The sequence below is a fragment of the Aotus nancymaae genome, unplaced genomic scaffold (genome assembly GCF_030222135.1).
Source record: "Aotus nancymaae isolate 86718 unplaced genomic scaffold, 86718_ANA_hifiasm-v0.15.2.pri h1tg000006l, whole genome shotgun sequence".
Lineage (NCBI taxonomy): Eukaryota > Metazoa > Chordata > Mammalia > Primates > Aotidae > Aotus > Aotus nancymaae.
The window spans coordinates 39,858,015-39,881,248 of record NW_026988417.1 but is presented as its reverse complement, the minus strand read 5'-3'; the positions used below and the strand labels follow the sequence as shown (position 1 = coordinate 39,881,248).

At 37.0% G+C, this 23,234-nt stretch overlaps 1 protein-coding gene across 4 annotated transcripts in view; it reads left to right on the top strand.

The window, feature by feature from the left end:
• The window catches only part of APBB2 (amyloid beta precursor protein binding family B member 2), a 404,376-nt gene that overhangs the window by 104,898 nt on the left and 276,244 nt on the right, over positions 1-23,234 (top strand). For 3 of the 4 annotated variants that reach the window (XM_064366633.1, XM_064366628.1, XM_064366630.1), the window contains one exon: positions 5,936-6,047. The exons of the other annotated variant lie outside the window; for it this stretch is intronic. The gene's annotated coding sequence lies outside the window, so the exon portion shown is untranslated. The remainder of the gene's footprint in view (positions 1-5,935; positions 6,048-23,234) is intronic. 4 annotated transcript variants of the gene reach the window in all.

Genomic DNA, 23,234 nt, shown 5'->3' with positions numbered 1-23,234 from the left:
TGCCCCACTTTTGGCTAGCAGGAGCCCCTTCAAAGCATTTCCTCCTATGTCCTTTTGTCATGTCTGCATTAGCATTTGAGCATTCCCTTGCTTTTCGGCACAGTAAGATGTTCTAGACTTATCTTGTACTTTCTTTGCCCAGACCCAACTATTTCTTCAGTTAGCAAAACTATTTAGAAACCAAGATCTGGGTATGTAGGATTTTCTTTAAAAATGTACCTAATCCAGCCAGGTGTGGTGGCTCATGCCTGTAATCCCAGCACTTTGGAAGGCTGAGGCCGGCGGATCACGAGGTCAGGGGTTCGAGACCAGCCTGAGCAACATGGTGAAACCCCGTCTCTACTTAAAAATACAAAAATTAGCCAGGTGTGGTGGCGCCCACCTGTAATCCCAGCTACCTGGGAGGCTGAGGCAGGATAATTGCTTGAACCCAGGAGGCAGAGGTTGTGGTGAGCCGAGAGCATGTCATTGCACTCCAGCCTGGGTAACAGAGCGCGACTCCATCTAGGGAAAAAAAAATGTACCTAATCCAGAAAAAGTTAAAAAAGTTCCCCCTCCCACTTCTCAAGATTATTCACATGGTGGCATTAAGAGTTTTAGATATGGGAGGCCAAGGTGGGTGGATCACCTAAGGTCAGGAGTTTGAGACCAGCCTGGCCAACATGATGAAACACCGTCTCTACTAAAAATACAAAAAATTAGCTGGGTGTGTTCATGGGCACTACTCAGGAGGCTGAGGCAGAAGAATTGCTTGAACCCAGAAGGCAGAGGTTGCAGTGAGCCGAGATCATGCCATTGCACTCCAACCTGGGCAATAAGAGCGAAACCCTGCCTTGAAGTAAAAAAAACAAAAGAGTTTTAGATGTTTAGATGTTCACCAATGAAGGGAGAAGGCCATCCAAAGTGTAGGTCTTTGGGCTTTGGACTAGAGTTTGAAGAGGAATGCACAAAGGGAAATGAGATAGTGCCAAAGACTCTTAGATAACATTGGAATTCTACCCCAGAAGTGATATAGAGAGCCTGAGAAAATATTTTCTGTATGTTTTCTAGGTAGACTCTGAAAATTGGTTGCCCTTTTTTATATCCTTTAATGGTAAGGTAATTTATTCCCCTGAGCTATACTTATGCTAATTCTTAAAGCAATTTAAGATATATGGTTTCCATACCAAGAGCTCCTAACTGCTCTGTATTTTCAGGGTCAGTGTAAGGTATGTATATGTGGGTGTATATTTCAGTATATTTTAGCATGTCTTCAAAAAATTAAGATTCATAGTTTTTATTTTGAATATTCATAATTGTATACAGTCTCTGAATTTACTTGTTGATTATAATATTTGGTTAATTATTAAAGGTGCACATGCACAGCACTTTAGGCAGCAACTTGTGAGACACAAAAGCCAGGAATCCCAGAATTTCCAAAACAGTCATCGTGCATTTGATATAATGATAGAGTCTCTGAGGAGGCTCTAGACCTTAAACTGACTGATTTTTCTGGAGCTCAGTATTTCTTCCATGATGTTTATATATATCATAGCATAATTAAAATGTTTATTTTTGCCTTTTCTATTTGCTAAAATGAAACAAAACATGAAGTTAGTAATTTGGTAGAGAACCTATATGAAAATGCTAAAAAATACAAAAGCATATTTGAAACATAAGGGTTTGTTTTTGTTTTTCATCTGTGTCAGCATTTTTGGAAGTAAAAAACAAAACAAAACAAAACAAAAATAGACTATGCATTGTATATCAGGGATAGGTTATTATTCAGCTATGTATGCTGAATGTTAACTGCTTTATAATTTTATGAAACAAAACTCACCCACTGCCTACACATACAACCACTGACTTTCAATCCTCAGCACATTCTTGAGAGTGGGAGTCCTATTAAAGTAACTTCCCTGTACCAAATAGTTACTGGTGTGCAGGTATGCCAGAAAAGCTAAGCTGCTGCTAGTGCACTATTCACAATAGTAAAGACGTGGAATCGACTCAGGTGCCCCTTGACAGTGGATTGGAGAAAGAAAATGTGGTACATAGACACACTAGAATACTGTGCAGCCATACAAAAGAACTAAATCATGTCCTTTGCAGCAACAGGGATGGAGCCAGAGGCCATTATCCTAGGAGAATTAGTGCAGGAACAGAAAACCAAATGCGCACATTCTCACATATAAGTGGGAGCTAAACATTGAGTATATATGGATGCAAAGATGGGAACAGTAGACACTGGGGCCTACTTGAGGGTGGAGAGTGGGAAAGTTAAGGGTGGGAGGAGGGTGAGGATTGCAACACTACCTATTGGATACTATGCTCATTACCTGGGTACAAAATAATCTGCATACCAAACCCCCGCAACACGCAATTTACCCATGTAACAAACCTGCATATATGCCCCCGAAACTAAAATAATAGTTGAAAAGAAAAATAATAATAAATAAATAGATTAAAAATAAAATAAATGTACTGCTAGCCAAGCGTAGGTGAGTGAACTCACATGTGTGGTGGCCAAGTTGTCCCAAATTGGCCCTTGATCCCTGTACATCCTCAACCTTCGGTTCTTATGCCATGTCAAAGTGTGGGATTAAACTAAGCACACTCATGATTAAAATAGTCACTGTTTTTGGCAAGTTTTTAAAGTCAAGCTTTGTTGTTGGAAAAATTTTAATATAGCCATGTTCTTTTGGAGGTTATAAAGATCAATCTCTCTTTTCTTACTTTCTATTTACAACTCCTCAGACTGGAAGTTCATCCCCATGCCCAAATCCATCCCTCTTTGTATTTGTTTAATCTTGATCTTGTTTGAAAGGAGCTTTATCCAGAGTACAATTTCTTTATTCAGAATGAAATTTCTTTCAGATATTAGGGCAGCTTTGATACAATTATATAATTAAGAATCTTCCAACTGGATTTTACTAAATCCCTGACTGTATTAGCCTGTAAAAGCAAATTATATTTTGGCCTCTGTAACGGGTTTATAAACTTTAAACATCCCTATTGGGATGAACTGTATTTGTCCTTGAATTATGAGATAGAAAACTCTTCAAAGGTTCAGCCACATGGCTGGAGCTATTAATCAGGAGCTTCCTGTGATTGACGAGGAAGCTCCTGATGTTCTTTGTTCTTGGGCTAGCCTTCATTCTATTGGCTGGATTCACATGTGAAGTTAAAGTGGGGGTAAAAAGAGGATCTTCTCACTAAATGCAAAATATAAAGAAAGTAAAAATGACTCTGTTGTAATTCTACCATTTATAATTAGCAGCTTTTCAAATGTTGGCATTTTTTTCTTTCTGGTCTTTTTTTTCTAGGTATAGATACTTATAAACCAAACTGGGATAATAATGAGTATATTACATATAGTCTACTTTCTCAATTAGTACTGCTTAAGAGCATTTTGTCCTTTCATTAAATATTCTACAGATTTTTAAAAACTATCCATTGTTAGGTATTGTGTTTTAAAAATTATTTATAATAGTATTACTTATAGTAGGAAACATCCTTATATATATCTTTATGCCTATCTTGAACTTTTTAAAAGAAAATTTAGAGTCTTTTCAATTTATCATTTTTTAAGAATGAAAAGTAATTCCATTCAGTTTCTCCTTTCCAGCAATTACAGTTAAACTGTCATGTCTGCAAGAATCTATCTTTATAACACTCTAATCTTGATCTGTCCAAAATGGTGCTATAAAACCTCCTTTAATGCCATTAGGGAACTTTTCCTAAATAAATTTATCACATAACTAAAGCTGACCCTTAGGTGTCTGTAGTTGGTAATTGTAAGCATTGTGAAAGAAAATCTTTCCAAAATTGCATTATAATATATTGCTGTCCTCTTAAACATAATGGCAAAATATAAAAATCACAATTTCACCCCTTCTGGATAAATAGCAAGCATCTTTTACAAACACTAGTTATTTTATTTTTATTTTTTATTTTTTTATTTTTATTGCATTTTAGGTTTTAGGGTACATGTGAAGAACATGCAAGATTGTTGCATAGGTGCATACGTGGCAGTGTGATTTGCTGCCTTCCTCCCCTTCACCTATATCTGGCATTTCTCCCCATGCTATCTCTCCCCAACTCCCCACCCCTGGCTGTCCCTCCCCTATTTCCCCCCAACAGACCCCAGTGTGTAATGCTCCCCTCCCTGTGTCCATGTGTTCTCGTTGTTCAACACCCACCTATGAGTGAGAACATGCGGTGTTTGATTTTGTGTTCTTGTGTCAGTTTGCTGAGAATGATGGTTTCCAGGTTCATCCATGTCCCTACAGAGGACGCAAACTCATCGTTTTTGATGGCTGCATAATATAACACTAGTTATTATACAGTCAATTTTGATAACATAATATATGTGTTCCTAAAAACCACATTATGCAGAATCCTATAGTAAAACTCACAGTGCTTAGAGAGGAATGCAGTTGTGGACACAATACTCAAAAAACTATCAGTGACAAATTAAAAAGGAATGGGAACTGAATAAATACTGTTGCACAATTTTTTTCCACATATTAAACAGTGAAATATGTAAATAGTGCAATAAATATGGTACTTCACTTCGAAAAAGTCCTTACATTTGCTTGTGAACTGGTGCTTTAGAAGAGTTGCCACTTATGAGTTATTGTGAAGTGGTAGCAGAGGGGTTACCTGAAATCAGATGGAGTCAGGACACCAGATACAGATTGATGTCTGGTGGAAACTGAGGTTTGAGGCATGGGCTGTGTTCATTCTGTGTAATCGTATGCAGTTGAGTTTGGCCCAAGTGCAGCCTTCTGCGATAACCTAGTATTTCTTGTAGTGAAATTATGCATAAAGAAACATGAAATTTGAGTTACACTCAAATTTTTCTCTTGAAACAAACACAAGCATTATAGCAGAACTGAGTGTGCTGTATGGTAATACAGTGGTACCTAGGGGATAAGTGAAATGTGAAACTCTGCTTGTCCCTATCTGAAGTAAAGTTAATACATGTAAGACACAGAGAAGAACCTGGCATAAGAGTCAACATTATATAAATGTTGGCAGTAAAGTAACAATGACAATAATAATAAATGATATGTATAGTGTTTGTAGGGTTCTGTCTGATTTTTAGTTACTACTACTTGCTGTAATGGTGCCCTCTTTCTAATTGACTGATTTCTCAATCTCTTGGGGCTTGTAAATGAGTGTATCATGATTCTTAGAATTACATCTAGTATAAGTCCTGTAATAACAGAGCCCGAGGTGTATGCAGACTTTAGGTTATAGGTTACATATGGCATCTGTTCTGCCTACTTAAACTGTTTTATCTTATTAATGATTTTATTGTCTTGGAATCCATTTGCACGATTGTTGGGGAAGTAACATGTTTTAAGTCAGGTTAGTAATCATGCAGAATTTTCAGATTTTCTGTCTTATTAGGAAAAAATGAACACAGCTCTCTCTTCCCATTCTCACCTGCAGAAGTAAGGTGTACTTAATACATTTGAGGAGTGTTTAAAAGTTGGTGATAATTTTCCTTAAGTTGTTGTGATTCACTTCTATTTACAACTACTTCTGTGTTTATAAGATGAGCTCATGTTTGGAAGTGGGAGCTAGCAAGTTTGATTTTGGAAGACCTTTCTTCCCAAGTTACAATATAATTAGAAGTCCAGATTCTCTCTCAGTTCCTTTTTATGACTCCCCGAGAAAGACATTTTTAACGGGAGTGGTTGCCAAGAAGCCTGGCTAGTTCCTGCTTTTGAAACTTTAATAAGGCGACAGATCGAACTGCCATCTAGATTTAGAAAGCCTTGTTTAGTATATTATGAAAGAAAGATAGCTGACGTATCTCATCATTTAAGGATCCCAATGACATCTTTATTGATGCAGAGATACTCCGAATTGCAGTAGGGTTTTTTGATTTTTCATTTCTGATCTGATTTTGAATTTAAAATTTTTGTCTTTACACAATTTCTAGATCAATCTCTTTGGGCTGCCTGACTTCCTTGGGTGATTGCTATTAATTAACAGACTTTGTGGAGAAAAAAGGGAGCTTGCTTTCTGAGCTTTGTACCAAAGACCTGAGAAAAGTAAGTAATTTTAAACTTGCTTTTAAAAAATTCTGTTATACTGCTCTCAGAAAGTTAACAATAGGTCTGTGGCTTTTCTACTTTCTTTCATTCCTGGCTCAATAAATTTTATCTGTTTTCGTGGATTTGTAACATGGAAGGGGACTCAAGAAACCTGTTTAAAAAAAACTTACAAGACATTAGGATGGTGTTCTACATTGTTCTACATTTCTTTTGAGTTTCATAAACTGAGTCCTCAAGGTTGTGATAAAACTTTTATCAGATTTTCAGGTGATTAAACATTAAATACAAGGCAATGTAATATGTGACAGAAAAGTGAGTCCAGTTGTCTGAGCTTCAGGTGTTTTAGACTTTTAGATATTTTGGATAGGATTTTTGGTTCTGAATTTTTAGAATAAGGATGAAATTGATTTGATTCTTTTCTCATCTGGAAAGGAAAGCAAAATGTGGAATTGCTTGTCCAATAAATTCCTCGTGTAGCTTTGTCTTGGAAGAATTGATGCACCTCTCAGTTTTATTTTAGAATTTTTTTTGAGGGCACTTTTAAGATATTCTTATTGAGACACTTGTTGAATGTTTTTGCTGTCTTTTAGAAGAAATTGCTTGGAACCAGAAAGTTCAGTTTTATTTCCTTATCTTTTTGAAAAGGTAAAATCGACCTTACAGATATATAAAGTCAATCTATTTTTTTAATGGCTACTACTTGGAATTATGAATGACCAAATGCCCTTAAGAATATATGCAAAATAAAATATGCATGTGCATGCACATATGCACACCCACAAATATCCTTTCTAGCATGCTCCAGAAACATTATCGACAATAGGAACTATTTTTCCATTAAATTACTAGATAGCTTCTAAACTTGCTATGCTTTGTATCTTATAGCTCCCTCTATTTCTGGCAGTACAAATGAGCTAGTTGAAACATGTTTTAAATAAAACAAGACAGAACAGAACTTTGCTCTAGTTCTATGAAAGCATTAAATAGTAAGATTGGATTTTATAGCTCTATTGTTATTGTATTTACTATAACTTTAATTATTATTAAATTGGGTATTATTTTGTAATTATAATAAGGTAAGTTTCTTCAGTTTTGAAGCTTATTTGAAGTTAAATATTTGTACTGAAAAATACATATCCGTGTATGTGCAACACGCACACGTATACACTGCACATACACGTGTATGATTTCTGAGGCCTGTCAAGTCTGAAGCCTGCTAAAATATGAATTAGTTGAAAGCAAGGACTTTGAAAATCTCACCCCCAATTTTTTTTTGTTATGATGAAATATTATTGTCAGTGGAATTTTTAAAAAATAGAAATTTATAAGTTGAATTTTGTTGTCTTATAATCACATGTTAATCTTAAAAGAAAGCTTTTGTGTTGTAGTTGTTATTCCATTTTGGAAGGATATTTGAAAAAGGATTATGTTGGAGGCCACCAATCTGTCTACAGAAACAGAACAAAAAGGTCAAACAATTGATTCTTTGGGCTTCAGGGTCTAGATATTTGCAGTGGTGTTTAGATTGGAAATATAACCTAGCTTCAGAAAGTAAGCTACTTAAGCTGCCTTTCAAATAACTTAGCATTCCTTTAAAATTGCACATAGTCTCTAGTGCAATATTTTCTTTACATTATACTAAAATATTCCCTTTTGGGATACATTGTGGCATTGTTGTAAAAGTTGTGTTTCCATTTTGTAGAGGGAAGGCATCTGTGGGACTTGTGTGTTTATAGTAAGCTAAAGACAGCCCTGTGTTACTACAGGGACTGTGACAAAAAGATCTCTGTGTTGTACTAAGATTGGTGTTAAGACCAGACACCGTGGCTCATGCCTGTAATCCCAGCATTTCGAGAGGCAGAGATGGGACAATTCCTTGCCCAAGAGTTCAAGACCAGCCTGGACAACAAAAGAGATCCTGTCTTTACAAAAAAATAAAAAATTAGCTGGGCATAGTGGTGAGTGTCTGTAGTCCCAGCTAATCCAGAGGCTGAGATGGGAGGATCACTTGAGCCCAGGAGTTTGAGGTGGCAGTGAACTATGATCACGCCACAGCACTACAGCCTGACCGAAAGAGTGAGATCCTGACTCTAAAATAAAATTAGTAAAAATGTAGTTGATGTTATAAGTATTTATATACACAGAAGTATGTTTATTATGTACCCTTAAGGTTAAAAAAAAGAGAATGTTATAATGCAGAAGTGTACTGCACATCAATCTGATTTTGAAGAACTAGTTATATGGAAATTAATGAGAGGGAATGGGAAGGGAGGGGAAGCTGTCTTTTTTGATATTTATTAAAGTCATAAGAAAGTGTTTCTGACAGCACTTTGAAAACTGTAAGGGATACTTGGTGTCTTGGTGGTTTCTTTTTGGAAAGGCAAACACACAATTTTAGAGAAACACACAATTTTAGAGAAAATTCCGAACCCAAGACAGCCTCCACACTTCTTTTTAACTTAATTTTGTTAAGTTTTTGCCCTTTACTTTCTTTTTTTCTTAATTGCATGTGTCTTCAAAGTCTTCCTTGTTTCAAGCATTTCCAGCAATTCAGAAAATTTTATTATTTGAGGTAGATTTTTGGAAACTTGAGTCTGTAACAGTGATAAAATATAAACATACCTTCAAAAAATTAGCCATGGATTGTTTTAAAGGAAGTGAAAAATTTCTATTTTATTATCCTACTTAATGCATATCTATTTGATTTTATATTAACCCTAAATGAGTATGCAGCAAGTTGTTTGTTAACTTACTTTTTTCACTTAACAATAAATAATGTGTATCCATGCTAATAGGTATTTACCTACAGCATCATTTTTAGTGAAAGGGAAACAATTAGATCTTAGCCTTTTGTTTAATTTTAGGCTATCTTGGCTTTCAGTTAGAAAAGAATGTAAATATGTGTAATATGTGGTGTAGGTTTTTCATATGAGAACAGAGAACAGAAAAGGATTCCCTGTCTAGAATCTTTACAGTGTGTACTGTGACAAGACATATTCTGAATAGGAGCCTCATGGGTCTGAATATGTGTTCAAAATGGTAAGTGTCACTGGCTGACAGGTGCTGTGTATAAAGCTTTGTGTCTTCTTTGGTTCTTTTGTTAAATTATACAAGAGTGCAGGTGACATATTCCTCTCGCCAAGCTGTCTTAATCAATATTTCTGTGCCCAAGAGAGGATTTTTACCTACATTATTTCTTTCTCCAGAGAAACTCCAAATAGCTCATATAAAATGATGGGTACAGAAGGAACACGGATAGATTTTGGAATATAGTTTATTTATGGAGCAAATTGCAGTCCAGGTTAATTGGAGATGCAAAAGGTTTTATAAACCTTTGTGTGCTTTCTTAATTTTTATTTAATTTATTGAGCTAACATTTGTTGAGCAACTACTGTGTGCCAGGCACTGTGCTAGGAGCTCATTATTCAAAGATGAATGAGTTAACGTCTTTCAGGGAACTTAATTTGAGTTTCAAAATCAGATTTAAATAACATTTATGTAGCATGTACCATGTGAAAAGCAGTGGAATGGGTATTCTTAGATGAGATGTTCAGTGACTAAAATTCCGTAATGATATTTATTGACCATTACCTTTCAAAATAAGTAAGGAATATAATTTTCTAATTTTTAAGGATTTTTTCTCCCAATTTATCTTACAATTTTGGTACCTGCTTGCTACTTTTTAAGTTAAATTAGCAAATGGAAAGTTAAAAAAATTACAAACATTTAATTGGTAAATATAGAGTGGTTTTAAAGACATGAATGTCTGTGTGTACACACACATTTTATATTTGGAAGTCTGTATGCATATAATGTCATTTTTTTTCCTAGTAGAATATTTCTTAGTTCATGTGATACAATTAAATATATCAAGATTTCTTGGTATTCTGCCCTTAGAGTGACTCTGTTGTCCCAGTAAGTTTGGAGGCCATAGCGTTAAGGACTTGATATTAAGCTCTTGATGTCCACAGGACTTCTAGGGATCGGTGTTACTGAAACTCAGGAAAAGTAACTTGCTACATTCATACAGTTAGAACATGTTTGAGTCAGGCTTCCAATCATGATCCATCTAACTTCAAAGCCCTGCAATATCTTCCTGGCTCCCATGAGCTGGTGGGTAAAGCCGATTCAAGAATGCTGTAGGTATGCAGAGGAACGAGCAGTCATTTCAGCTGAGAAATCAGGAAGTGTGTTCACTGCATTGAAGAGCTGGTAGTGAAGTATGACTTGAGGGCTGAGTGAGAAGACAGAAAGTGGGGAGATCCCTGGGGCTGTAGAAAACGCATATGCCAAGGCATGGAGGAATGGGAGCTCGTGGCATATCCAGAGAGTGGCAGGAACTCCACCGTGGCTAAGGTATTGGGGCATGGAGAACATAGTGAACTCTTAAGATTGAAAAGCATGCCAGAATGAGGAAGGTCACATGTGTGCCATGCTAGAGACTTGGAGTTTCGAAACAATAAATAGCCATCCAGAATTTTAAAAGGAAAAATAATTAGATGGGAGTTTTATAAAGATAACTTGGGCCGTAGTGTGGAATATAGTCTGGAAAAGAGAGAACTGAAGACTGGAGACCCAGGGCCACCATGTGAGGTCGGGCAGATTGTTCACTGCAGAAGTGTAGGTGTGAGCAGCAGATGGGAGGACTTAGAACCACCCAGCACACTTCTCATGAAGCTGTGCACTAATGGCCCAGAGAGAGCACCTTTTGTAATTTGCACAATGGGATGATTTACTTGCTTTTAATTTGTTGAAAAATAATAGGTAGGATTCGATAAGTAAAGATGAAACAGTGTACCCTAGGGCTTAAGAGTCTGGAGGTGGCATACTGGGCTGTTGGCTGTATGTCATTGGGTATGTTCTCTATCCTCTGAAAGCCTATTTCCTCATCTTTATAGGAGAGTTAATAATAGGTTCTGACAGGGCCCTGAACAGACCAGTTAAGAGAAGGAGCGAAATATGAGAGATGGAGAAATGATAGATCTGGGACTGGAGGCTGCTGCTAGCCGTTGTTTAGCCCCGAGAGTGTGCACCTATTTTATTTTATTTGATCTTATATCTGCTTTCAGCAGTAGATGTCATTACCCTATTTTCAAGATTTTGAAACTAAGCCCCTAGAAGGTAAAATAACTTGTCTAATGTCACACAGCCAAGGAGTAGCGTTGTCAGTACTTGAACCCACAACTGTGACTGTCGTGTTTATACTCTTTACCATTTTGCCATATTTATAAGTGATCTTTTCTGTTTCACTCCTTTAATAGCCTCCTTGCATCTCCCTGGTAGCATATCCTAATATCTTACATTGTTTTTAACTTGAATTATGTCATATTTGTGTAACATTTCATTTAATTTCCTGTACTGTAAGATCCTGAGGGCTGGGGTCAGATCTTATTCATTTTTTTTATCCTTAATGGCACCTTGCTGAATAAAATATAAGACTCAGTAAAATGTGGTTGACAGAGGCCAGGCGTGGTGGCTCGTGCCTATAATCCCAGTACTTTGGGAGGCCATGGCAGGTGATCACTTGAAGTCAGGAGTTCAAATCCCATGTGGCAAGCATAGCGAAACCCATCTCTACTAAAAATACAGAATTAGCTGGGTGTGGTGGCATGTGCCTATAATCCTAGCTATTTGGGATGCTGAAGCACGAAAATCACTTGAACCTGGGAAGCGGAAGTTGTGGTGAGCTAGGATTGCACCACTCCAGCCTGAGTGACAAAAGAAGACTTCCTCTTATTTAAAAAAAAAAAAAGTGGTTGATAGAATTAATAATCTCTAGGATTCCTTTTGTCTTCTAAAATTAAATAATTTTTCATTCTATAGGTAAAACTTTAGTTGCCGTTATAGTCCAGTAGAACTTAAAAAGGGCTCGTTGGATGTTAGTTTGATATTTGGACTGATGGTTAAAGTTTCAAAAAATTTCTAATTGCCATTTTATCTGAAAAATAATTTGTGACTTGCTGTCAAAGATGGAAAAACTGAAGCCAAGACTAAAGAGTACTTGTTGGAAGTCCTTTTTGGAGGCCATAAAGCTAAGCTTGCTGCTTCATTGCTGTGGCAGGTATAAAATTTCAGTGTCTTAAATGATATTTTTGAGTTTATAAAAAATATTCTACTGTCATTCATATTAGTAAGGACCTCAGTTTGTATTGGAAATAGTTGCTCAGTGCCGCAAAGAAAAAGCAGTACTGAGACAGAGGATCTTTCAGCAACGTGATTTTTACTTCCTGGACTGCAGGAAGGGTGTCTCACTAGCCATAGTGCCACAAGCGTACAGTGAACAAAGGGAAACACACAAATTTATCCTTTATGCATTTGGGGTTGTCCTTACTGCTGTGTCTGATCTCCATTGGCTGGAACCAGACCTCACAATCTAAACTAAAACCCAATTGGCTAACAACTTAAAACTTTTCTAAACAGGTAAAAGCAGTGGAGAGCTGGGACATGCCTGTGAGCACATCCAACACAGATACCTTGGTTAAAGTACAAGGACATAGAATGTACTACGTGCCTGTAAGCATGGCATGTTTAACAGCTACATAGGATAGGGCTTAACAAAGTTATTAGTACACTTACTCGTTAACAAGAAAGGAAACTTTAAAAAGGAACTTTTCTACTTCCTACAGTTTGTAAACTCATGAGGAGCCCCTGTGCCAATGGTCATTTGTTTTTTCCTTATTATTATTATTATTATTTTTATGGATGAGTAAAAATTATATACATTTATAATATACAACATGATGTTTTGAAATATGCATATGTTGTGGCATGGCCAAATTAAGCGAATTAACATATGCATTACCTCATGTACTTATAACTGACAGTCACTCTTGTTTGGTGCCTGCTGGAGTCAGATTTAGACAACAAAGTGACAGTTAAGGGCAAGTAATGATCAGACGCCCTGGAGTCAGACTGTATAGGTTTGGATTCCACCTCTTCTGCTTGTGAACTTTTTAACTCTTGGCAAGAAAAGGTCTGGGAAATGAGAATGGGTAAGAAAACAGGTTGTGATCATAGGTTCATGTACCTGGTTCCTTAGGAACTTAGGAAGAAAAAAACTTTATCCACTTGGAAGCCACTTTTTGCTCAGATACTCTTAAAAGGAAGCCAAAATTGTGAGCTTGTAGGACAGAATTTAGCACTTCAACGTTATAGCCTATGTTTGTCTCAGGATGACCCTTTGCTGTTTTTAAACCAGAGTTCACGTGCCCTTGTAACTACTGTCTGCATCTGCTCTCATAAGCCCTAAGGTGGTAGTTTAGGCTTTGCTTCATGCTCTGTGTGCCTGAGAAAAGTAGGAAATGATGGCTTTTAAGAAAATGGAAAATATTATTTGAGGTCAGCATTTCATCTGGGCTTTGAAAAACTCTGAGGTTTCTTTCATCTCCCAGGAGAGCAGCACAAGTGAGCTGTGAAAAAGGAAACCAAACCCTAGGGAAAGTTTTATAGCTTGTTTCTGCTGATGTTACTGGAAAAGAGGAAGGTAAGGGCCTCTAAATAGCTCTTGTAGCCTCAGTCCACAGTAAGTTGAGGTGTTCTGGAAGTAAAACACAAGGGAGCTCTTTATTCCCATTGGCCTCTCCGTGGCCTGAAGGAGAGGGTGAAACAGCAGCAGAACGGGTCTCTTAGAACATTGTTGTACAGCAAAAACAAATGTAATTCCTGCAGCAGAGTTTTGTATTTTCTTTCATGAATTTAAAATTGCACAGAGGCTGGTGATATTTTTCTCTTTTGAAGTTTTACATATTAGATTGCTGAAAGAGCAAGCACAGTTGAATGAAAACTCTGTTCAGACCAAATCTTACTCTTGTCACCTGTAGCTGCTTAGTTTTGCACTTTAAACTAAGGGCAAACGTGGCTCGTGCATTCTTGACAGTGAAAAGCAGGAACTAGCAATGCCTAGTTAAAAAACCCATTTCCAGGTTTGCCTCCACCCTCTATGCGATCCCTGCAAGAAAGCTTCATTCAGTCTGCTATAAGCTGGTAATCTCTTAATATTTGGATACTTTGGTAAAGCAAATAAGATCAGATTGTACACCTTTCCCTTTTACTTGTGAACTAATTATTGTTTTCCTGCATTTAAAAGCAGATGTTAAACTCTTCCTTTGATGTTTAACAGCAGACAGAGTCTAGTTGTGCCTTATAGCCCTTGATGCATATCTGTTGTTTGAATGAAGATCAGCTTTGGCAAATTCGATTTTGATGGCTGCATTTTGATCTGGACCACAGAAGAGAATGGAAATTTATTCTTTTATTCAACACTTATTGGATTTCTGCCTGGCTTGTGTTCAGATCTTACAAATACCACAAAACCTTGCAAAACATGTCTATTTTATAGATAAGAAAAATAAGGCACAGAGAGTGATTAGAAAACTTGCTCAAGGTTATGTTGCTGTTAAGTTGCTGGGTATTTTTGCTCGGATTTTTTGGCTGACCTTAAAGCTGTTACTATATAGGGGCTGCCTTTTAAGAGGATATAATCAGTGAAGCAAAGATCTTGAGGAGTTGAGATTAAGAAAAAAGTAGTTAATATATAATTACAGAGTTGTAGAAGAAAGAAATAATAATGAGCCCCTCATTCATTTGCTCAGCAGATATTTATGGAGTGCCTGTGTTGTGCTAGGTAACTGCAAGGTGTTGGTGATTCAGCGATGGGAAAGGCACAATCCCTCACCAGCTTCAAGGAAGAAGTAGGGATGCAAGAAAGAGTATATGATATGTTGCCCCCCTAAAAGGCCACAGTGTCTTGGTTGGGAGAGCTTTTATGAAGTTTTTTAAGATGTAAAAATGTTGACACCTTCACAAAAATTACTTTTTTAATTCTTTTGCTTCATTATATATACAGCATTGTCTGCAAATAAACGGGGGTGGATTCGCTAGTACACTTTGTAGCTGTACTCCTTGTTTGAGCTACTTTGGACATGCAGAAGTGGAGGCTGGAGCAAAAACTGTATTGCATTTTAAACAGTCTTGCAAACAAAAATTTTGGACAGTTATCTGGCAAGGACTATATTTAATTCAGCCTTGGATCCCCCTTTTTATGGAGAAGATAACTTCGCATAGTGCCTAGTACAACTCTGATTGATTGGCTTAGTGATGGGAAATAAAATACTGAAGCGAGGGGAGAGGAACCTTGTAGATGGGGGGATGAGTTCAGACAGTATCTAGGGAGAGTGTGAGGGTAACAATAACATAAACCAACAAATAAGCAAAGGGATCATATGGCATGTGACAGACTTAATTCACACATACAAACTGTTTCAGTAACGAGGAGAGGAGGAGCAGTGTCTAGGTAGTCTGGAAATGACATTGGGTTTTGGTGCTTGAGAGAGACTGCAATCTTCCTTTGACCTTCTGACCCTTCTGACTTTCTGCTCACATATGAGCCCTCTATGCCTTCTTCCCGACCATGGTCTTTATTTCATTTTTTGAGACTTTCAGCTTTTAAATGCAGTATTTGGTTCCTTAGTAAGTCGGGTGACCATATATACTAACTTGCTGGGATGATCCTAGCTATGCCTGCTGTTCTGGCATAATTTTTTATACTGACCCCTTTTAATATTACAAATGTCCTAGTTTGGCTAATAAATTAAATAACCACCCTACTAATAAAGGAATTTTGTAGCATTCTTTATCTTTTTTAAAAATCTTTACAGCCTTCAGACTGCTTTGATGAACTAATTGCAGATATAGTATCAGTAAAGTTACATATCAGACTAGTGCCTGCTGTCTTATAAGTAGAAGAAAAAAATGAGGAGTAACTGAAAAGACTCAAATGTACTGTAAAGAGAAATTAATTGATTTCAACAAAATGAACTTTAATTACAACCAGTTGTTGGCGTAGCCATAGGAGAAAGGACACTTAAAGGTTGTCATGATGGGTAGTGTTTAGGGAATCTAGCATCCTTTGAGAAAATCTTATCATAGCTTGTTTTGATTTAGAGTTTCAGTGTTTCCATAGTGGTGGTAATTTAATTCAGATGCATTTTAATATATTTCCTAAGTAGAAAGTAAAAGAGCATAACTTCTTAGAACAAAGATTATTTCAGAGGTTTAAAGGAATGACTGGAGGGAAAATTGTCAAATTGAAATTTTTCCCTTAAATCTTCTGTTAAATTGTGTCTTTTGATGAAAATGGTGGTGTTTTAATCAAATGAGATATTCATATAGGGACTCCATGGGCACTAATATAATGTATGTTCCTTTTTTTTAATTAATAAGTAGGGTTAAATTGGCATTATAGTTCATATACATGGATTTGAGGACACAAACTAGTATTTTGTTGTATAAATATATGTAAAATAAAAGCTTTTGGTGTTCAGGTAATGCTTGACAATAATTGCAGTAGGAGACTTGGGTGTAGGGTCAAAACGTGCTATGATCACTCTTTTCCATATTAATATTTTATGAAATGGTGATACATTTGTCTTCAGGTCCCATAGTGACTTATACCCTGCAGTATTGTCTTTTAAAGGAAGGTAGATTTACAGAGTACAGGGATTGATACGATATAATCTGGAAATTCTGTTCATCTTTGAATTACATTCTGACTCTTCCACTGGTTATCTGTGAATGAGTTCTTTCTCTGAGCTTCAATTTTCTAGCCTATAAAATGGAAATACTAATATCTGCTGCTTAGCTTATTAATATAATTTTTTTTTTTTTTTTTTGGAGACGGAGTTTCGCTCTTGTTACCCAGGCTGGAGTGCAATGGCGTGATCTTGGCTCACCGCAACCTCCGCCTCCTGGGTTCAGGCAATTCTCCTGGCTCAGCCTCCTGAGTAGCTGTTATTAATATAATTTTTATTAACTCCTGAATCTGGGATGAACATGAAGTGTGTAACACAAAGGTTGGTGTTCTCCCAGGCTCAGGAGTTAATAGCAAATACTGAGGATGGAAAAACGTGTGATTGTTGGAAGGGTGAGACTCAAAACATAGGTTGAGTTTCCCTAAAAAAAAAAAAAAAAAAAAAAAAAAAAAAACACTTTTTGAGTGCTAACATGATTCTCAAAGGAAATGTTCATTGGAGCGTTTTGGATTTCAGATTTTAAGATTAGGTAAACTGGTAAGTTTATAATGCTTAACTGGTAAGTATATGATGCAAATATTCCAATATCCAAAAAATCTGAAGTTCAAAACACTTCTGTTCCTAAGCATTTTGGGTAAGGGATATTTAGCCTGTAGTTAATGAGCAGTTTCTGGCCAATCAGAAGGATATTGACTGTAGATGTTCTGTATGGCCATCCACTGGATATCAGCCTGGGTTGTCAGTGTCCAGAAATCTGTGTTTAACCTGCGATGATTTGCAAGGAAACCCAGTCAATTGCTTAATTAAATTAATGCCCCTTCTCTCAGCTTTGTTACCTGGATAAATAAATATTAATGCCCCTTTCTCTGAGATGATCAGGAAGAGAAACCATCTTCATATGGTGAGGTGAGCCTGGACATCATAACTTGATTCCTATCTCAGTGATTCTCTCATTTTCTTTGCACATCTTGCTAAGCATTACTACCAGCACTGTGATAGCTCTTTGGGGACTCTGCTTTCCCATTTTCCATTTCATCCCTCATCTGGAAACATGTCTTTAATTCCCTAGAGAAGATAGAAGTTGAGTTTATGACTTAAAAAAAACCCAAAATACCTGCTAGTTATGGCAGGCCTAGACCCATTTCTCACTGGGTCCTCCACCAGGCTGCCTCTCTGGTTTAGACCATCCAGTCCCTACTTTCAGAAGTAACTGTTAGCACAGCTAGATGTAGAATCTAGGCCAAAGAGAATGAGGCCCGCCCTGGAAGAGGGAGGATTTCCTCCTTCCTTCTCCCAAATCTTTCCTTGCTAGTTTCCATTTCTTATCTCAGGATCTGTCTCTTCCCAGGATAATTGACATTGGGAAGTCCACTTGTCACAGTGCAGATCCTAACCTCTTTCTACAGGGATGGGATTGGCATTAGCCACAGCTGTCAAAAAGACTAGTATCAGGAGAGAGATCCAAGATGGCTGACCACTAGGAGCTCGGGATTGTAGCTCCCAGTGAAAGTGCAGAGAATGAGAGGACTCTACACTTTCAGACGAATTTTTGGTGCTCACGGACCAGGAGATTGCCAGCGGAGGAGCCCCACGGGTCACCAGCGCGACTCTTGTGGCCAGCACGGCGGTTTTGCTGGCACTTCAGCGCGGCAGTTCTTGGTGCAGAGTGAGCGGGACTGGGTCCCCTTTTGGCCAATTCCCGGGCAGAAAAGCGCCATCAATCTTAACACCGCTGTTTTGGCCGGCGCAGTGGATTGCTCAGATTTCAGCGCTGGGAATCAACAAGTTGGACGTCCACTCAGAAACTTAATTTGAAAGTCGGAAATCACAAAGACGACAGGTGGATAAATTTACAATGATGGGAAGAAACCAGCGTAAAAAGGCTGAGAATATCCAAAATCAGAATGCTTCTCCCTCTATAGGGGATCACAGTTCCTCATCAGCAACTGAACAAGCCCTGATGGAGAACGAGTGCGTTCCATTAACAGAAGTAGGCTTCAGAAGGTGGATGATAAGAAACTTCTGTGAATTAAAAGAACTTGTTCTAACCCAATGCAAAGAAACTAAGAACTTTGAAAAAAGGTTTGACGAAATGCTAATGAGAATAGACAATTTGGAGAGGAATATAGGTGAATTAATGGAGCTGAAAAACAACACGAGAACTTCGCGAAGTATGCACAAGTTTTAACAGTTGAATTGATCAAGCAGAAGAAAGGATATCAGAGTTCGAAGATCAACTTAACGAAATAAAACGAGAAAAGATTAGAGAAAAAAAGGATAAAATAGAATGAGCAAAGTCTCCAAGAAATATGGGACTATGTGAAAAGACCTAATCTACGTTTGATAGGTGTACCTGAATGTGACGAAGAGAATGAATCCAAGTTGGAAAATACTCTTCAGGATATTATTCAGGAAAACTTTCCTAACCTAGTAAGACAGGACAATATTCAACTCCAGGTAATACAGAGAACACCACAAAGATATTCCTCAAGAAGACCAACCCCAAGGCACGTAATTGTCAGATTCATTAGGGTTGAAATGAAGGAGAAAATACTAAGAGCAGCCAGAGAGAAAGGTCAGGTTACCCACAAAGGGAAGCCTATCAGACTTACAGCAGATCTCTCAGCAGAAACCCTACAAGCCAGAAAAGAGTGGGGGCCAATATTCAACATCCTTAAAGAAAAGAACTTTCAACCCAGAATTTCCTATCCAGCCAAACTGAGCTTCAAAAGTGAAGGAAAAATAAAATCTTTTGCAAACAAGCAAGTACTTAGAGATTTCACCATCACCAGGCCTGCTTTGCAGAAGCTTCTGAAAGAAGCACTATACATATAAAGGAGCAACCAGTATCAGCCTTTCCAAAAATATATCCAGCTAGCATCAAATGGCAGTATTAAACTCATATATATTATTAACTGGATAAAAAACCAAAACCCATCGGTACGCTGTATGCAGACCCATCTCACATACAACGATACACAAAGACTTGAAACAAAGGGACAGAGGAAGATTTACCAACCAAACGGAGAGCAAACATAAATAAATAAATAAAAAGCAGGAGTTATAATTCTCACCTCTGATAAAATAGACTTTAAAGCAACAAAGATCAAAAGAGGCAAAGAAGGACATTACATAATGGTAAAAGGATCAATGCAACAAGAAGAGCTAATGATCCTATATATACACGTACCCAATACAGGAGCACCCAGCTCCATAAGACAAGTTCTTAATGACTTATAAAGAGACTTAGCCTCCCACACAATAATAGTGGGAGACTGTAACATCACATTGTCAATATTAGACTGATCAACGAGATAGAAAATTAACAAGGATATCCAGGACTTGAACTCAGACCCGGAACAAGTAAACTTAATAAACATTTATAGAACTCTCCACTTCAAATACACAAAACACACATTCTTATCAGTACCATATCACACCTATTCCAAAAGTGACTACATAATTGGAAGTAAATCACTCCTCAATAATTGCATAGCATTTCATAGGTTTAAATGAAATATTGGTTGGCTGCTTGTTTGTTATTTTCTTCCCTTGTTCCTTCCTGTCTCCATTGTTAAGCACAATTATTGGCATAAAAGAGGTTTCCAATTCCCATTTTTAGACTGCATTCTAGCCTGGGCAATAAAGCAATACTCCCGTTCTCTCTCCCTCTTTCTCTTCCTTTTTCTTCCTCTTCTTCATTCTTTTTTTTCTTTCTCTCTTTCTTCCTTTTTTTTTTTCTTCAAAAGAAAAAAAAAAGAACACTGAAAGGTGTGTTAGAAGCAACTTTTCTGGTTTAAAAAAAAAAAAAAAGACTAGTATCGGTAAACTCCCCATATAATCCTAGGAGGTTCCTTTGCAAGGGCAGGGGTGAGCTGTTTAACCATAGTGGGTGTATACTGATGTGGTCAGGAGTCTTTGAGAAACCACTTTGTGGTGATGTTTTCACCAACAGACTAAGGTAGTACTCTTGACCTTTAGCTCTGGAGTTTGATTAGAGAAGCTAGAGGAACACAGTAAACCTGAGTTATAGTCATGGTTGTGCCACCTCCTTATGTGACCTTGGAGACATCAGGTACCTCTTCCACAGTCCTCATTTTCTTACCCATTAAATGATTTTCACATGTAACATGATTTTTAAGGTCCTTGTCAATCATGAATTCTATGAATCTATAATAAGTCCTAAAAGTACCTCACACAAGTTTTGAACAGATTCAGCTTGTCCGTATCTGATGATGACAGTTACTATTCTTAACACTGCCTTGGTTTGTGACTACAGCTGTTTTGTGAAGGCCCATGCATCTATTGCTGGAAACGGCTATTGCCCCCATTATTTGACATTATACTGCTCTCTTGGTGTGCTTTTCCACCTGGGAGGTGGAAGTTGCAGTGAGCTGAAATGGCACCACTGCATTCCAACCTGACAGAGCGAGACTCCATCCCAAAAAATAAAACAAAACCAAACAAACAAAAAAATTAGATCCTGGCTGTGTGCAGTGGCTTACACCTGTAAGCCCAGCACTTTGAGAGGCTAAGGCAGGTAGATCACTTGAGAGCAGGGGTTTAAGACCAGCCTGGCCAACATGGTGAAACCCCATCTCTACTAAAAAATAAAAAAATTAGCCAGGCATGGTGGTGCATGCTTGTAATCCCAGCAACATGGGAGGCTGAGGTGGAAGGATTACTTAAACCACTGTACTCCATTCTAGGTGACAGAGCAAGACTCCATCTCAAAAGAAAAGAAAAAAACAGTTGGATCCTCTGAATCTGAATAGATTTAGTAGCTTCTGATTTGTGATGTTGAATATACTTTATAGATTAAATACAGGTCATTATTGGTAATTTTTAGGATATATTTAAAAAGAGAATAAATGCTGATTTTTCTGTTTCTACAGAAAACATCACTGGAGTTTTAGTAGGAATTGCATTGCTTTAAGTAGTATTGATGACTTAACAATATTAAGTGTTTTATGAACACAGGTTGTCTTTCCATTCATTTTTATTTATTAAATATTTATTTATTTTTAGAGAAAGGGCCTCAGTCTGGAAGACAAACTGGGGTGCAGTGACGTGATCACAGTTCTCTATAGCCTTGAACTCCTGGGCTCAAGTGATCCTTCTGCCTCAGGCTCCTGAGTAGCTAGGACTATAGATACATGCCACTATACCCAGCCTTTTCCATTTATTTGACTTTTATCTTATTCTAACAGTTTTTTTTGTGTGTGTGTGTGTAATTTTAAGATTTTTCTACACATGAGATTATATCATCTGCAAACAAAGATAATTTTACTTTTTTCTTTCCAATCTAGATGAATTTTTTTTTCTTGCCAAATTGCTCTGGCTAGGACTTCTAGTACTATGTTGATAAGAAGTGGTGAAAGTGGACATTTTATCTTCTTCTTGATCTTACAGGAAATTCTTTCAGTCATTTACCGTTGAGTATGCTGTTAGCTGTGGGCTTTTCATATATGACCTTTGTCGTGTTGAGATAATTTCCGTCTGTTCCTATTTTGTTGAGTGTTTTTTATCATTAAAGTTGCTGAATTTTGTCCAATGCTCTTTCTGCATCAAATGAGATGATGATGTGTTTTTTTCCTATTTGTTCTGTTAATGTGGTGCATTTCATTGATCAATTTTCATATGTTCAATTATCCTTGCATTCCAGGGATAAGTCTCACTTGATCATGGTGTATAATCCTTTTAATAAGCTTTTGAATTTGGTTTAGTATTTTGTTAAGGATTTTGGCATCAATTTTCATGAGAAATAATAGTCTGTAGTTTTCTTATAGTGTAATTGTTTTTATTTGGTATCAGGGTAATGCTGTCTGATAGGAGTTTGAAAGTGTTTCTTAGATTTTTGGAGGAGTTGAGAAGGATTGATGTTAATTCTTTTTTAAATGTTTAATGGAATTGAGCTGTGAAGCTGTCTAGTCTTTGGCTTTTCTTTGTTGGGAGGTTTCTGATTATTAATCAGTGTCTTTACTAGTTATGGATGTGTTTAGGCTTTTCATTTCTTGATGATTCAGTTTTGGTAGGTTTTGTGTTTAGGAATTTGTCCTTTTCATATAGGTTATCTAATGTTGGTAATCATACTCCTACAATCCTTTTGATTTCTGTAGAATCTGTAGTAATGTCCCCCTTTTCACTTCTGATTTTAGTCTTCTTTTTCTTAGTCAATCTACCTAAAGGAGTACCAATTTTGTCAATCTTTTCAAAGAACCACCTCTTGGTTTTGTTGATTTTTCTTGGAGGTTGACTTTTATGACTTTCATTTATAAATTATTCTTACACAAATCATAGATTATTTCAGTATTAGACTTCTTTTTTTTTTTTTTTTGGTAGTTTGGCAATGAAAAAGGCACCTTTGCCTTGTATATGTAGATGTATGAAGGGTTTAAATAATCAGTGCTTTTAAAATAATTAACTTGATTGTCTCTGCCATTTTTTCCCCCTTAGGTAGTGCCTTTGTCTCACTACTCATTGTAGTTTGTTCTTATTACTTGTTGCATTATTGTAATTACTCTCTCATGGATGGTTAAGGCAGTGTCTCATAATATGATAACCAACTGGAAAGTTTCTTATGTTTTCTTCATGATGAACTGCTGAAAGTTAGGTGAGATTAATTAATTATCGTTATATTAAATGAAAAGCTAAA